This window comes from Macaca thibetana, chromosome 13 (assembly GCF_024542745.1).
Source record: "Macaca thibetana thibetana isolate TM-01 chromosome 13, ASM2454274v1, whole genome shotgun sequence".
NCBI classification, from domain to species: domain Eukaryota; kingdom Metazoa; phylum Chordata; class Mammalia; order Primates; family Cercopithecidae; genus Macaca; species Macaca thibetana.
In genome coordinates this window covers 59141275-59157489 of record NC_065590.1, presented here as the reverse complement: position 1 = coordinate 59157489, position 16215 = coordinate 59141275, and the positions used below count along the sequence as shown (strand labels likewise).

The 16215-nt window shown below is 41.0% G+C and overlaps 2 protein-coding genes across 8 annotated transcripts in view; one reads left to right on the top strand and one right to left on the bottom strand.

Annotated features, from left to right (window-relative positions):
• PPP1R21 (protein phosphatase 1 regulatory subunit 21) overlaps window positions 1-16215 on the top strand; it is a 645938-nt gene that overhangs the window by 39519 nt on the left and 590204 nt on the right. The window lies entirely within an intron of this gene.
• Window positions 1-16215, bottom strand: part of CALM2 (calmodulin 2) — a 1210617-nt gene that overhangs the window by 808705 nt on the left and 385697 nt on the right. Inside the window, exon 1 of one of the 7 annotated variants that reach the window (XM_050754907.1) lies at window positions 6614-6619. The exons of the other annotated variants lie outside the window; for them this stretch is intronic. The gene's annotated coding sequence lies outside the window, so the exon portion shown is untranslated. Of the gene's footprint in view, window positions 1-6613; window positions 6620-16215 lie in introns of those variants that run through there. 7 annotated transcript variants of the gene reach the window in all.

Genomic DNA, 16215 nt, shown 5'->3' with positions numbered 1-16215 from the left:
GCTGGAGAGGGTCTTTATTCTCTGCTAGGACATGGCTTGTTGGCTTTTCATTTGTGTATGATGAATGAATAGGCACAAGCAGGAAATACTATTTTTTTAAAAATGTCTCTATATTCTCCTCTTGGGCATATTCAGTTTTAGCTTTCTGTTGTCAAATCTGTTAATCTACATAATTTTTATGTAAGGAGGTAGAGAAAAACCACTTTCCAGCTTGCTACTAAATTAAATATCTTACTGAGACAAATTGTAAATAGGGGAAGTTTGAGATTTTTTTTCTTATTACTTAACCCTGAAGAAGAAATTTTACCAATGATTTCTTTTCTTTCTTTTCTTTTTTTTTTTTTTTAGACAGAGTCTCCTTCTATTACCCAGGCTAGAGTGCAGTGGCACGATCTCAACTCACTGCAATCTCTGCCTCCCAGGTTCAAGCAATTCTCTGTTTCTCGTGCCTCAGCTTCCTAAGTAGCTGGGACTACAGGCGTGCACCACCATGCCTGGCTAATTTTTATATTGTTAGTAGAGATGGCGTTTCACCATGTTGGCCAGGCTGTTCTCAAACTCCTGACCTCAAGTGATCCTCCTGCCTCAGCCTCCCAAAGTGCTGGGATTACAGGCGGGAACTACAGCACCAGCTGCCAATGATTTCTTAACTGGACTTTAAGCTGTGGTATCATGTTTATGTGATACCATAGAGGAAGCCTGTTCAAGGGGTATTCTTAGTTCCTAAAGCTCCATAGTGAAGGGTTGAGTATAATTTTTTATAGGATCTGATACATGAATAAAAATAAAAATACTTGGCAACACATGTAATGGGAGAAAATGTTTGCAAATCATCTGTCAGATAATGGATTAATATCCATAATATATAAAGAATACCTACAGCTCGGCCGGGCGCGGTGGCTCAAGCCTGTAATCCCAGCACTTTGGGAGGCCGAGACGGGCGGATCACGAGGTCGGGAGATCGAGACCATCCTGATTAACACGGTGAAACCCCATCTCTACTAAAAAATACAAAAAACTAGCCGCGCGAGGTGGCGGGCGCCTGTAGTCCCAGCTACTCGGGAGGCTGAGGCAGGAGAATGGCGTGAACCTGGGAGGCGGAGCTTGCAGTGAGCTGAGATCCGGCCACTGCACTCCAGCCTGGGTGACAGAGCGAGACTCCGTCTCAAAAAAAAAAAAAAAAAAAAAAAAGAATACCTACAGCTCAACAACAACAAAACCAACTCAATTTAAAAATAGGCAAAGGTCTTAATAGAAATTTCTCCAAGAAGAAAAACCAATGGCCAATAAGCACATGAAAAGACATTCAATATTACTAATTATTAGAAAGATGCAAATCAAAATTACAATGAGATACCACTTCACAACCATTAGGATGGTTGTTATTAAAACAAAAATAAAATTGAAACTAGAAAATAACAAGTGTTGGCAAGGATTTGGAGAAATAGGACACCTTGTGGGATGCATTGATGGGACTGTAAAATGGTGCAACCGTTGTGTAAAACAATATGGCAGTTTCTCAAAAAATTAAACATAGAATTACCATATGATCCAGAAATATGACTATTGGATATATACCCAAAACAATTGAAAGCAGCAACTTGAACAGATATTGGCACATCAATGTTCATAGCAGCATTATTCACAATAGTCAAAAGGGGAAAACAATACAAATATCCATTGACAGATGAATGGACAAAATATGGTATATATAGTTAATGGAATATTTTTCAGCCTTAAAAAGAAAGGATATTCTGACATATGCTACAACATGGGTGAACCGTGAAGATATTTTGCTACGTTAAATAAACCAGACACAAAAGGACAAATACTAATGAGTCCACTTATACGACGTACCTAGAGCAGTCAAATTCTTAGAGACAGAAAGTAGAATGGTGGTCTCCAGGGGATAGGAAAAGAGAGGAATAGGGAGTTATTGTTTAATTAATTTACAGTTTGGGAAGATGAAAAAGCTATAGAGATGGATGCTGGTGATGGTTACACCACAATGTGACAGTATTTAATACCACAGGACTGTATACCTAAAAATGGCTAAAATGGTGAATTTTATGTTAAAAATATTTTGCTACAATAAAAAAGTAAAAATAGGCTGGATGTGGTGCCTCACGCCTGTAATCCCAGCACTTTGGGAGGCCAAGGCAGGCAGATCACCTGAGGTCAGGAGTTTGAGACCATCTTGGCCAACATGGTGAAACCCAGTCTTTATTAAAAATACAAAAATTAGCCAGGCATGGTGGTGTGCACCTGTAATCCCAGCTACTTGGGAGGCTGAAGCATGAGAATTGCTTGAACCTGGGAGGTGAAGGTTGTGATGAGCCAAGATCACGCCACTGCAATCTAGCCTGGGTGACAGAGTGAGACTCCATCTCCAAAAAAAAAGTAAAAATAAAAGTACTTGGTAGTTACTTAGCACTTTACAGTTTGTAAAGCACTTTTCACTTGCATTATTTGTTCCATACAACTCGGCAAGGTAGGCAAGGCAATTATTATTATCTTCATTTTACAGATAAGAAAATGAAAGCTCATTTAGTTTAAGTGAATTGCCAAGAGACACTAAGCTAAAAAGTGACAGGGTCGGAATTAAGACCCAGTGCTCTTTTCTCTATATCAACCTGCCTTTCACAGAAGGGTTCCCAGCCGGTGACAATTGACAAAATTTCACTTGCAGTGCACATGTAAAACCTGATTCCAAAGAATGGTCTTGAAAGGGTTTTCTGGAGAATATGGGCAAAACAACAGGCACATAAATCATTAACTGGGTGCACCTTTCCCCATCACAACAAAAATATTGTGAAGGGGAAAACAGAAATATGAGAACTGAAACAACAGCTGGGAAATGCTCAATAGCCTTTTTTTTTTTTTTTTTTTTTTTTTTTTTTTTGAGACAGAGTCTCACTCTGTTGCCCAGGCTGGAGTGCAGTGGCACAATCTCGGCTCACTGCAACCTCCACCTCCCAGGTGCAAGCAATTCTCTTGCCTCAGCCTACTGAGTAGCTGGGATTACAGGCATGCACCACCATGCCCGGCTAATTTTGTATTTTTAGTAGAGACGGGGTTTCTCCATGTTGGTCAGGCTGGTCTCGAACTCCGGACCTCAGATGATCCGCCCGCCTCAGCCTCCCAAAGTGCTGAGATTACAGGTGTGAGTCACCACATCCAGACATTTTAAAATAATATTTAAGGGACAATACCTTGCTGGACTGGAATTTTTATTTTGTCAAATATTCCTTAAAGTTCATTTGCAGGCTGTCGGATGATTCTTGAGAATGTTTTTATTGTTGTTAAAGAGGGGTTTTATAGCTAACCTGTAATATAATTTGATCTGTATCTGATAGCCTTTTTGAAAAATAGTTATGATTTAAAAAAATATGGAGACATGAAAAATAACAAAACAGACTTTTATCGTACGACTGTGTGCTTGCGTTGTTAATTCAGTCTCGTAAAATCTTTCCAGTAAATTAATTACAGCTAAGAATCAGAAGGGACCATAAACCAAAAACTGCAGAGGAGTCACAGCCAGCTGTTCTTTAAAAATGGAATGCTGATTTTTATTTTTAAGTATTCAACAAACATTCCTGAAGCACATCCTCAAGAATCTTAATCATATATTGTTGGTGACTATGAGGTTTTTGTTTTGTGTACTGAAGAAGAAATATGTGTTATAGAATTTTAATATATCCTAGTGTTTTCAGGTTATTTTTATGGCAAGATGAGAGCTGAAAGTCTGTGGTGGCAAAAACTTTGGAAACTTAAAATGTAATAATTATAGAAAGAAGGACGGGCATGGTGGCTCATGCCTGTAATCCCAGCACTTTGGGTGGCCAAGGTGGGCAGATCACCTGAGGTCAGGAGTTTGAGACCAGCCTGGCCAACATGGAGAAACCTTGTCTCTGCTAAAAATATAAAAATTAGCTCGGTGTGGTGGTGGGTGCCTATAGTCCCAGCTACTCAGGAGGCTGAGGTAGGAGAATCACTTGACCCTGGGAGGCAGAGGTTGCAGTGAACCAAGATTGTGCCACTGCACTCCAGCCTGGGTGACACAGCAAGACTCTGTCTCAAAAAAATAAAATGAGATAAAATAAAATAAAATAAAATAAAAATAAAATAATTATAGAAAGGTAAAGATCAAATACTTCAACATTTTAATAGTGAGTTTCTTGGAGTATGGAGTTGATTCTCCACTCCATGTGACCATACTTCTTCTTTTCAGTATTTTCCAAATTTTCTAAATGAGTATATCTTACATCTGTAATAGAATAAAACATGTGGGGTATGGTCACTCACACCTGTAACCCCAGCACTTTGAGAGGGAAGAGGATTGCTTGAGGCCAAGAGTTTAAGAACAGCCTGGACAACATGATGAGAACCCCCATCTATACAAAAAATAAAAAATATTAGCTGGGTGTGGTGGCACACACCTATGGTCCCAGCTACTATGGAGGCTGAGGCAGGAGGATTGCTTGAGCCCAGGAAGTTTAGGTTGATGTGAGCCATGTTCGTGCAACTGCACTGCAGCCTGGGAGACAGAACAAGACACAGTCTTGAAAAAAAAAAAAAAAGAATTTTATTTTAAAATAATGGCAATTAGAGGATCATGCAGGCCAGGTCACTGGGCAGGGTTTTGTTTGTTTATTTTCTTAATTAAAATTAACTGAAAGGGGCCAGGTTCGGTGGCTCACACCTTTAATCCCAGCACTTTGGGAGGCCAAGGCAGGTGGATCACCTGAGGTTGGGAGTTTGAGACCAGCCTGATCAACATGGAGAAACCCTGTCTCTACTAAAAATACAAAATTAGCTGGGCGTGTTGGTGCAGGCCTATAATCCCAGCTACTCAGTAGGCTGAGGCGAGAGAATTGCTTGACCCCAGGTGGCAGAGGTTGCAGTGAACCAAGATCGCGCCATTGCACTCCAGCCTGGGCAACAAGAGTGAAACACCATCTAAAAAAAAAAAAAAATTAACTGCAAGGAACCAAAAGGTAAATAATTTAGTCTCTGGCTGTCAAATGAGTAAATAAATTATTAATTTCGTTTTACAGAAGAAAAGACTGAGGCTCTATAAAGTTAAGAGCTTGGGCTAAGATCACCCAGCCACTAAGCCACAGAACAATAGTAAACGTAACCTTCGGCCCATTGGTGGAGAGGTAGTTTAGGGGTAAAAATTGGTAGTTCGTTTTACTGCACAATCTATATCCTGCCTGGTAATTCTGAGCAGGCTGGGAACACTTTAAGTCAAACATCAGTACACCATGATGATCTCTGGTTTGACAAGCTTGCATATAACTTTTTTGGTGGGGGTGGACAGGGTCTTTCTCTGTCCCCCAGGCTAGAGTGCAACGGCCTGATCATGGCTCACTGCAGCCTTGACATCCTGGGCTCAAGCAATCTTCCCACCTCAGCCTCCTGAGTAGCTGGGACCACAGGCGTGCACCACCATTCCTGGCAAATTTTTCTATTTTCTATAGAGACAGGGTTTTGCCATGTTGCCCGGGCTGGTCTCAAACTCTTGGGCTCAAGCGATCTGCCCCTGTCTCAGCTTTCCAAAGTGTTACAATTATAGGTGTTAGCCACCGTGCCTGGCCAGCTTCAGTATTATGAAAGAAGCTCCTATATCACAGAAACATGATTCATTTGCTCTGAAGTATCTTTCTGTTTAATGATTTAAGATATGAGTTCATGGACTGCAAATGGATCATGCCTGCAACCCCAATGAGCTTCCATGCATGTTTTGCAAAATTAACGTATCAATACATCTCATCATCCATGTGTGCATTTATATAGTACCTATCACCAGAGATATCTTGCTGATACTTTCGGGGCCCTTCAAGTCATCCTCCGTCCCCTTTCAGTGAAGGCCCCATTTATCCTCTTCCTTCCCTTGGTTGAGTTATTGCTACACCCTATGATTGTAGGTCCCAGTTTAGACTATAAATCTCACTTCCTCAAAGTTGTCCTCTAGTTCTCTGTCTATGACACATCAAATTAATAATGATGTCTACCATTTATTAAGTGCATATCATGTACCAGTGACTTTAGACCTAATATTTCTTTTCTCTTTTTCTTTTTTTTTTTTGTTTTTGAGACGGAGTTTCACTCTTGTTGCCCAGGTTGGAGTGCAATGGCGCGATCTTGGCTTATTGCAATGATTTTTTGTATTTTTAGTAGAGGCCAGGTTTCACCATGTTGGCCAGAATGGTCTCGATCTCCGGATCTCGTGATCCGCCTGCCTCGGCCTCCCAAAGTGCTGGGATTACAAGCATAAGCCACCGCGCCTGGCCACTTATCTTCTTTATTGTTTACACAAGATCATAAATTTCATGACAGCAGGGATTTTGATGTTTTGTTCACTACTATACTCCTAGAACTAGGTACTACTGCAACCTCCCCCTCCCGGGTTCAAGCAAGTCTCCTGCCTCAGCCCCCCTAGTAGCTGGGATTACAGGCAACTGCCACCAGGCTCAGCTAATTTTTTGTATTTTTAGTAGAGACAGGGTTCCACTATGTTAGCCAGGCTGGTTTTGAACTCCTGACCTCAGGTGATCCACCCGCCTCGGCCTCCCAAAGTGCTGGGATTACAGGTGTGAGTCACTACGCTCCCCCCCCCTTTTTTTTTTTTTGTCAGGGTCTCACTGCAACCTCAATTTTGTGAGCTCAGGTGGTTCTCCTACCTCAGCCTCCCAAGTAGCTGGGATTACAGGCCTGCTTCATCACACCTGGCTATTTTTATTGCTGTTGTTGTTATATTTTTTTGTAGAGTCGGGGTTTTGCCATGTGGCCCAGGCTAGTCTTGAACTCCTGGGCTCAAACCTGAACTCCTGGGCTCAAGCCATCCTCCTGTCTAAGCCTCCCAAAGTGCTGGATTGCAGGCGTGAGCCACTGCGCCCAGTCTAATACCTAATATTTCTAAGCCTTGACATAAAGTCTGACTACTTCTGCAACTTCATTTCCCACTATTTCCTAATTTACCTTATATTTGAGCTCAGAGGTTGGTAAACTATAGCGTGTGGCCTATTGCCTGATTTTGTATGACCTGCAAGCTAAGAATAGTTTTTAGATTTTTCATAATGGTTGAAAAAAATCAAAAGATTACATGTGAAATTTATGTTAAATTCAACACTCAGTGTCCATAAATAAAATTTTATTTGAACACAACCACTCATTCATTTACAAATGAGTGGTGGCTAATTTTATGTGTCAACTTGACTGGCCATGGGGTGCCCAGATTAAACATTATTTCTGGATGTGTCTGTGAGATGTGTCTCTTTCCAGAAGAGATTAGCATTTGAATCAGTAGACTGAGTAAGGAAGATCACCCTTACCAACATTGGGTGGGCATCGTCCAATCCACTGAGGGTTGAATAAAACAGAAAGGCAGAGGGAGGGCAAATTTGCTATGCCTGAGCTGGGACATCCATCTTCTTCCCTTGGACACTGGCGATCCTGGTTCTTGGACTTTCAGACTTGGAGCTGGACTTAAACTATTGACTCCCCTGGTTCTCAGTCCTTCAAGTGTTCAAGTGTGGTTCATGGGACCTTTCAGCCTTCATATTGTGTGAGCTGGTCTCTCTCTTTACACATACACACACACACACACACTCACACACACACACATAGAGCACATCCTATAGGTTCTGTTTCTCTGGAGAACCCTGACTAATACAGGTGTTGTCTATGGCTGTTTTTGTGCTATGATGACAGAGTATCTGTGGGTTTTGCACCCATGAATTCAACCCACCTTAGATGGGAAATATTTGAAAAAGATCATTAAAAAATAACAATACATCAATAAAATACAAAAAAAAAAAACAAAAACAAAAACAAAAACAAAAAAAAAAAAACCAGGCCAGGCGCAGTGGCTCGCGCCTATAATCCCAGCATTTGGGGAGGTTGAGGTGGGTGGATTGCTTGAGTCCAGGAGTTTGAGACCAGCCTGGGCAATCTGGTGAAACCCTATCTCTACATGAAATACAAAAATTAGCTGTGTGTGGTGGTGCATGCCTGTAGTCCCAGCTACTTGGGAGGCTGAGGTGGGAGAATTGCTTGAGTCCAGGAGGCAGAGGTTGCAGTGAGCTGAGATTACACCACTGCCCTCCAGCCTTGATGATGGAGCCTCATGTCAAAGAAACAAACAACAACAACAGCAAAACAAAAAACCAATACAATATAACAACTATTTACATAGCATTTACATTATATTAGGTATTATAAGTGATCTCAAGATGATTTAAAGCATATGAGAGGATGTCTACAGGTTATACCAAATACTATGCCATTTTATATAAGGGACTTGAATATCCATGAATTTTGGTATCTAATGAGGGTCCTGAAACCAATCCCCCATGGATACCAAGGGATGACTGTAGTTGTAATGGAGATACTATAAAATCTAAAATATTTATTATCTGGCCTTTTACAGAAAAGCCTGTTATTAGCCTTTATTAACTCCTGTTCCAGCCTAACCAAACTAATTTCTGTACTTACCCTCTTGTCCTTATATATGTTTTCCCCTCTGTCTGGAATGCTTTTCTTTTTCTTTCTTTCTTTTTTTTTTTTTTTTTGAGATGGAGCCTCACTCTGTCATCCAGGCTGGAGTGCAGTGTTGCGATCTTGACTCACTGCAACCTCCGCTTCCCGGGTTCAAACGATTCTCATGCCTCAGCTTCTCAAGTAGCTGGGATTATAGGTGCCCGCCACCATGCCCAGCTAATTTTTGTATTTTTAGTAAAGATGGAGTTTTGCCATGTTGGCCAGGCTGGTCTTGAACTCCTGACCTCAGGTGATCCGCCACCTCGGCCTCTCAAAGTGCTGGGATTACAGGCGTGAACCACTGTACCCAGACTGGAATGCTTTTCTTTTCTTTCTTTATTCCTCTTTATCCTCTTTTATATCCTCATTCTCTCCAGGTGATTTTATCCAAACTCATGGTGTTAAATTCGATCTATGTGCTGATGATGCCCAAATTTATATGTTCAAACCCAGTTTCAGCTCTGAACTCCAGACCAAAATATACAACTGTATTTGACAACACTAGTTTGATATCATAATAAATATGTTCAAAGTTATCCTCTAGATCTAGCCCCCAAACCAATTCTTCGTAGTCTGTCCCATTTCAGTTGATGGCAACTCCATTTTGCAGTTGGCCAGGCCCAAAGCCTTGGTAGTTTTTTTACTCCTTTTTTTGGTCTCACATTTCACGTTTAATCTATGCACAAATTATATCAGCTCTATCTTCAAAATATATCCAGAATGTAACCATTTCTCACCATCCCCATTGCTATTACCCTTGGACAGTGGTCCAAGCCACTGTCTCTACTGCAGTGACCTCCCACCTGGTCTTGTTTGCTCTTGCCTGGTGATCATATCATAAAGTGTCATCTTGTCAGATCATATTACTCCTTGCTAAGAACTTTCCAATGACTTCCTATTCAAAGTCCGCCCTCCCCATCATCAGTTGCTTCTCCAATCCCATTTCCTAATACTCTTCCTTCGTTCACTCTACTCTAGAGACACTGACCTTCTTGTTCTTCCTCAAACTCTCCAGGCACATGTCTACTTCAGGGCCTTTGTGGTTGCTCTTCCCTCTCCCATATCCTGCTATCCCTAAGGCTTGTTCCAACATGTCCTTCAGATATTGAATCCTCTTCTCAGTGAGAACTTCCATGGCCTTCTCATCTACAATTTCAAATCCATATTCACTGCTTAATTTTTCTTTCTTGGCAATTATCAATAGTTAGATACATAGGCAATCTATTTACTTATCTTCTTTTTTTGTTTGTTTTCTTTTTTTGGTGGTTGTTTTTTATGAGATGGAGTCTCACTCTGTCACCAGGCTGGAATGCAGTGGCGCAGTCTTGGCTCACTGCAACCTCCCCCTCCAGGGTTCAAGGGATTCCCCTGCTTCAGTCTCCTGAGTAGCTGGGACTACAGACACGCACCACCACGCCTGGTTAATTTTTTGTATTTTTAGTAGAGGCGGGGTTTCACCATGTTGGCCAGAATGGTCTCGATCTCCTGATCTCGTGATTGCCCGCCTCGGCCTCCCAAAGTGCTGGGATTACAAGCATGAGCCACCGTGCCCGGCCACTTATCTTCTTTATTGTTTACACAAGATCATAAATTTCATAAGAGCAAGGATTTTGATGTTTTGTTCGCTACTGTACTCCTAGTATCTAGAACAGTACCTGATGCAGAGAGTGCAGTAAATATTTGTGGAATGAGTGAATGAATGAAAAATCTCACTCAAGGGCCTCCTCCATGAAACATTTCCTGCAGCACCCAAGTTGAATTATTCCCTCCTTCCTCTATGCCAGTGAACATCTATTACCGCATTTACTACAGTGAAGATCAAAGGCTGGTTTGTGGTCACATGGCGGTGGCTCAGGCCTATAATCCTAACACTTCGGGAGGCCAAGGCAGGTGGATTTGCCTGAGCTCAGGAGTTTGAGATCAGTTTGGGCAACATGGCAAAACCCCATCTCTACTGAAAATACAGAAAATTATCTGGGCATGGTCGTGCGTGCCTATAATCCCACCTACTTTGGAAACTGAGGCAGGAGAATCACTTGAAACCAAAAGTGAAGGTTGCAGTGAGCCAAGATCTCGCCACTGCACTCCAGCCTGCGCAAAAGAGCAAGACTCTGTCTCAAAAAAAACCAAAAACCAAAAACCAAAACACACAAAAAAACCCAGATTGGTTTGACATGTCTATTTGCCCTTCTAATCCGAACTTGGTTTATTTTGGTATCCCAGTGTCTATCTAGCACAGATCTTGGCACGTGATAGATAAATACTCATTTAATGTTTCCTAAGTGAATGAATAATTGCTCAACATTAAAAAGTATTTCTATTTTTTAAGAAGATACTTCTCAGAGATTGATTTAAACAGTAAATGATACTTAAATTGTAATTTGATTGAAAACAACAAAAGCAATCATGCTTGCTTTAGACTGTAAAATCACCGGAGGCAGCCTTGGTTTTTTTGTTTCTTTTTCTTTTTTGAGACAAGGTCTTGCTCTGTCACTTAGGCTGGAGTACAGTGGTGCAATCTCGGCTCACTGCAGTCTCGACCTCCTGAGCTCAGGTGCTTCTCCTGCCTCAGCCTCCTGAGCAGTTGGGACCACAGGTGTGCGCTACCATACCCAACTAATTTTTCTGATTTCTAGTAGAGACAAGGTCTCACTGTATTGTCCAGGCTGGTCTTGAACTCCTGGGCTCAAGTGATCCCTGCCTTGGCTTCTCAAAGTGTTGGGATTACAGGCATGAGCCATCATGCACAGCCAGGCTCTGGGTTTTATTGAGACTTTAGCACCATTTTCCACATGTCATAGAACATGACAGAGAGGGCTCCTGGTCAGTTATCAAGGTGCAGTGTTTGCCTGGTGATCTCCCAGCTACACAGCTTGCTCAGGTCATAATGAAGACTATTGGTGTGTAGAGAAAATCCCTATTTTTATTTGTTTTCTATCATGATCTGCAAGCCCTGCTAATCAGTAAAGTGGAAAAGAGTAAAGATCTTTAATCACCGTTTGAATGTAAAATGCCCTTATTGGTTTCCTATCTTTAAATAACATTTTTCCATCAGTGTCCAGGAAGTAGTCAGATGTCAACTAAATCAAACTCCTGCCGGACGCGGTGGCTCACGCCTGTAATCCCAGCACTTTGGGAGGCTGAGGCAGGCGGATCACGAGGTCAGGAGATCGAGACCATCCTGGCTAACATGGTGAACTCCCATTTCTACTAAAAATACAAAAAAATTAGCCGGGCGTGGTGGTGGGCGCCTGTAGTCCCAGCTACTTGGGAGGCTGAGGCAGGAGAATGGCGTGAAGGCAGGAGGTGGAGCTTGCAGTGAGCGAGATTGCGCCACTGCACTCCAGCCTGAGCAACAGACCGAGACTCCACCTCAAACAAACAAACAAACAAACAAAAACTCTTTCAGTTGTTCACTAAAAACAAATATTTACTAAGAGATCATTGATTAGGGTCTGGCTGGGGCAGTCAGAGAGAGCTGATGGTGGTTGTTGGGTGGGAGCGGGGGATGCTGTAGTAGCAGATTTGGAAGGAAGATTGTGCAAGGAGGGAAGCTGCAAAAAAAAGCCAGATCTCAGGCACGTCAGGATTCTAGTCAGGGGTCACTATTAAAATTATATTGGGGTTAAACATTATATTTGATAATTTTGCATTCTCTTCTAAATTTTTGTGTACTTTTCCTTATTTGAGTTCCATGAAATTCAAGTAAGATAGTGAGGACACTATTTCCAATTTACAGGTGAAGAAAATGAGACAGCAAAAGGAGAAGTGGGTGGCTTGCCTAAAGTCAGTGACTGATCAGGATGAGAACTGGGTACCTGTTGCATTGGCCCTTTCTACCAAACTATCTTCTGCTTGCTTCAAGGATTTTTTGTTTTGTTTTTGTTTTACTGTTGTTGCTATCATTTAATTGCATGTGTATAGAGAAATAGAGAAAGAACTAGAAATGTTTTACATGGCAGTGATATGGAGTGTCTGCTTTGTGCTCAAGCACTGAGGTAGATTCAAAGAAAGGTAAAACAGAGTCCTGGTCCTCCAGATATTTGTAGCCTAGTTGGGAGAAAGACAATATACACAAACAAAAAAATTAAACAATATTGTAAAGTGAAAAACAAGTTACAAAAGTGTATATGCTAAAAATATTTATGAATTTTTATTCATTTCATTTATTTCATTTTGCTAAAAATATTTATACGATCAGTAGTGGGAACATAGACTATTCACTAATCTACTCAGAAGCAAGGACATATGGGTTCTTTATTTTTCTTAACTGATCTAATCTTCTCCTACCCTTCTAATTAAAGTTATCTGAGTCTCCTCTAGATAAATAATCTCTGTTGATTTAACCGTCTATTTTGATTTAAAAGATCTCTATTGGGTAAATATTCAGTCAATTCAAAATTCAATTTCCTAACAAGGCTGTCTCGCCCCTCCTCTTCCTCTTTCCCAAGCTGGCTTCTATGCCTGGGGTTACTTACCAGTCTTCCTGGCTCTGGAGTCAGGGAGGTGGGGGTTGGTGAGGGGTGGGGGGTTGGGGCAGAGCTGGTTTTCACAGTGGGAGGCTAATCTGGTCGATGTGCACTAGCTGCTTCCCAACTGAGGCTGGACTAATTTTTTTTTTTTTTTTGAGATGGAGTCTCACTTTGTTGCCCAGGCTGGAGCGACACCTCCGCCTCTTGGGCTCAAGCGATTTTCCTGCCTCAGCCTCCCAAGTAGCTGGGATTACAGGCACCTACCACCACACCTGGCTAATTTTGTATTTTTAGTAGGGATGGGTTTTCACCATGTTGACCAGGCTGGTCTCAAACTCCTGACCTCAAGTGATCTGCCCTCCTCGGCTTCCCAAAGTGCTGGGATTACAGATGTGAGCCACCATGAGCAGTCTGGGCTAATTTTAGATTCCCCTGGAGGGGTTCCTTCTACTGCACTGCCTCATTCTCCCAAGTAGCTGGGGGCCAGTTTAGGATTGCTATTCGGCCTCATCTGTCTAGCCTCTCCCATTGTTGCTTTGTCACTGCTAACCCCACCCCCATTCTGGCCTGGGCCAGTTTTCCTCTGGCATTTCTTTCAGGGAGCGAGGCAAAGGCTCCTTTGCCTTTTAATGTACCCCTTAATCTTTCCAACATGATTTCCCCTTTCAGGTATTCAGTCCAGAAAGTGGCAGTCAGATATGTGTCTATCTGGTTCCCCTTTCTGCATTTCCTTCTTTTTCACCATAATCCCCCGAGCCAAAAGCTACAACCTCCTGACACAGTACATTTCCTACATCTTGAGATTTCTCTACTCCTGGCTTTTAGTAAAACTATGATTTAGTTGATTGGTTCTGCCTTTTCTTATGTAAATGGGAAATAAAGTCATTTTAAACATTATTTTCTCTGTTCTCAAAGTTTAGCTTTCAGAATTTTTTTTGTTAGTTTTTATATCATAATCATAAACTTAACTCTGTAATTCAGCTAGACATGGGAGGGAATAAGAAAAATATGAAACTCAAAGAACTGCAGTGACAGCACAAAGATTATAGGATTTTACAAGCAAATGGGGTAGAGGGGTGCTCTCCTGAGCTACAGAAGGAATGGTCTGGTGGTTATGATAAAACACAGGTCAACTTTATTAGAGTTGCCTATAGTCAGTAATGGTGATCTTCTTTCTGGTCTTGCCATTCCTGGACCCAAAGTAGTCCATGGCTTCCATGAAATTTATGCCCTCCTTCACCTTTCCAAGACCACATGTTGCCATCCAACCACTCAGTCTTGGCAGTGTAGATTAAAAACTGCAAACCATTTGTATTGGGTCCAGCAGTTGCCATGGACAAGAGGCTAGGACCTGTATGTTTCAGGATGAAGTTCTCGTCATCAAATTTCTCCTGTAGATGGACTTGCTGCCAGTGCCATTATGGTGTGTGAAGTCACCACCCTGGCACAGAAACCCTTATAACCAAATCCTTTTTCTCCAGTGCTCAGAGCACAAAAGTTTCTGCTGTCTTTGGAAGTTTGTCTGCAAACAGCTCAAAGGAGACACAGCCCAGGGATTTGCCATTGACCACAATGTCAAAGAGCACAGTGGGGTTGACCACAGCTGGTGCCAGGGGGTTCTGGGCAGCAGCATCTGCAAAGCACTTACAACTCTTAATGTTTGCTCAAAATATCTTATTCTTGAAGTAAAATCTGAATATTGGCTCTTTTTCCCCTTTGTATTTCTGCTTTAAGAAAAAAGGATGCCTCATATAGAATGAGAGGTGGTAACATACAAGGAAGAGCAACAGAGAAAATCACATTAATATAGTTCAAAAATATTTTCCCTGTTACATATGCATAGAAAAATAACCTGGAAAAATATACACCAAAATGTTAATAGTAGTCTTCTTTGGGTGGTGGCTTTTCAAGTTATTTTATTCCTTATATCCTCTTGGACTTTTTGTTTTGTTTTGTTTTTGTTTTTGTGGGTTTTTTTGGTGGTGGTTTGTTATTTAAAATTATGGTGTCACCCAAGCTGTAACTCCTGGACTCAAGCAGTTCTTCTGCATCAGCCTCCCAAGTAGCTGGGTCTATAGACACATACCACTGTGCCCAGCTTTATCTTCTTGTATTTTCTGAATTTTAAAAAGTATATATATACACACACATATATATGTGTATATATATGAATATATGTGTATATATGTGTGTGTGTATATATATTCATATGTATACATATATATGTGTATATATATATGAACATATGTGTGTATATATGTGTGTGTGTGTATATATATTCATATATATATATTTATGTATATAATTTTTGTAAACAGAAAAGCCAGTAAAATAATATCCATTGGCTGGGGTGGAATCAGGGAGTTTAAGCAGCATGGACCTATACATAGAACTATCTCAAGACTGTGCCCCCAAATCAATTGCCAAGTAAGTGATTGAGCCATAACTGTGAGGAATCCTTTTTGAATCACATCTTTTCTTTTTTCTTCTTTTTAAAAACTGAAATATATTTCATATATGATAAAATTCAGCCTTCAAAAATGTACAACTCAGTGGTTTTTAGTATAGTCACAGAGTTGTATACCACTACCACTATCTAATTTCAAAATGTTTTCATTATCCCAAAAAGAGAGCTCATGTCCATTAGCAGTGACTTCCCTCTCTCTTTTCCCTTATCCCCTGGCCACCACTCATCTACTTTTGTTTCTTTGGATTTGCCTATTTTTGATATTTCATGTAAATGGAATCATACAATGTGTGGTCTTTCATGTTTGATTTCTTTCACTTAGCATAATGTTTTCAAGGTTCATTCATGTTGAGTCACATTTTTCTTGATCTCTTCTGAAAATGTTTTCTCTCAGTGCCCCAGTAATACCCATATTGGTCCCTTGACCTTTGCTGTGCAGTCTATATGATGCAAAAATAAGTTAGACTACCTTTTTTTCCCCAAAGTTACATCGCTTGTTCTATTGATAGGCTCAGTGGAACAGAAATTAATCACAACAAGTCACCAAAAAATTATATTTGGCTTTGGAATACATCATAATACTGGAGGGGAAGTGGGGAGAAAATCGGTGGTAGTGTTAGGCCCAGTGATTTAGGTTTCTTGGAATCTAAGGTTGATATTATTAAAAGCTTATAGGAAACAGTACAAGTGCATGCTAAGGATCATGGTGTACAGACTGGATTCCACATTTTA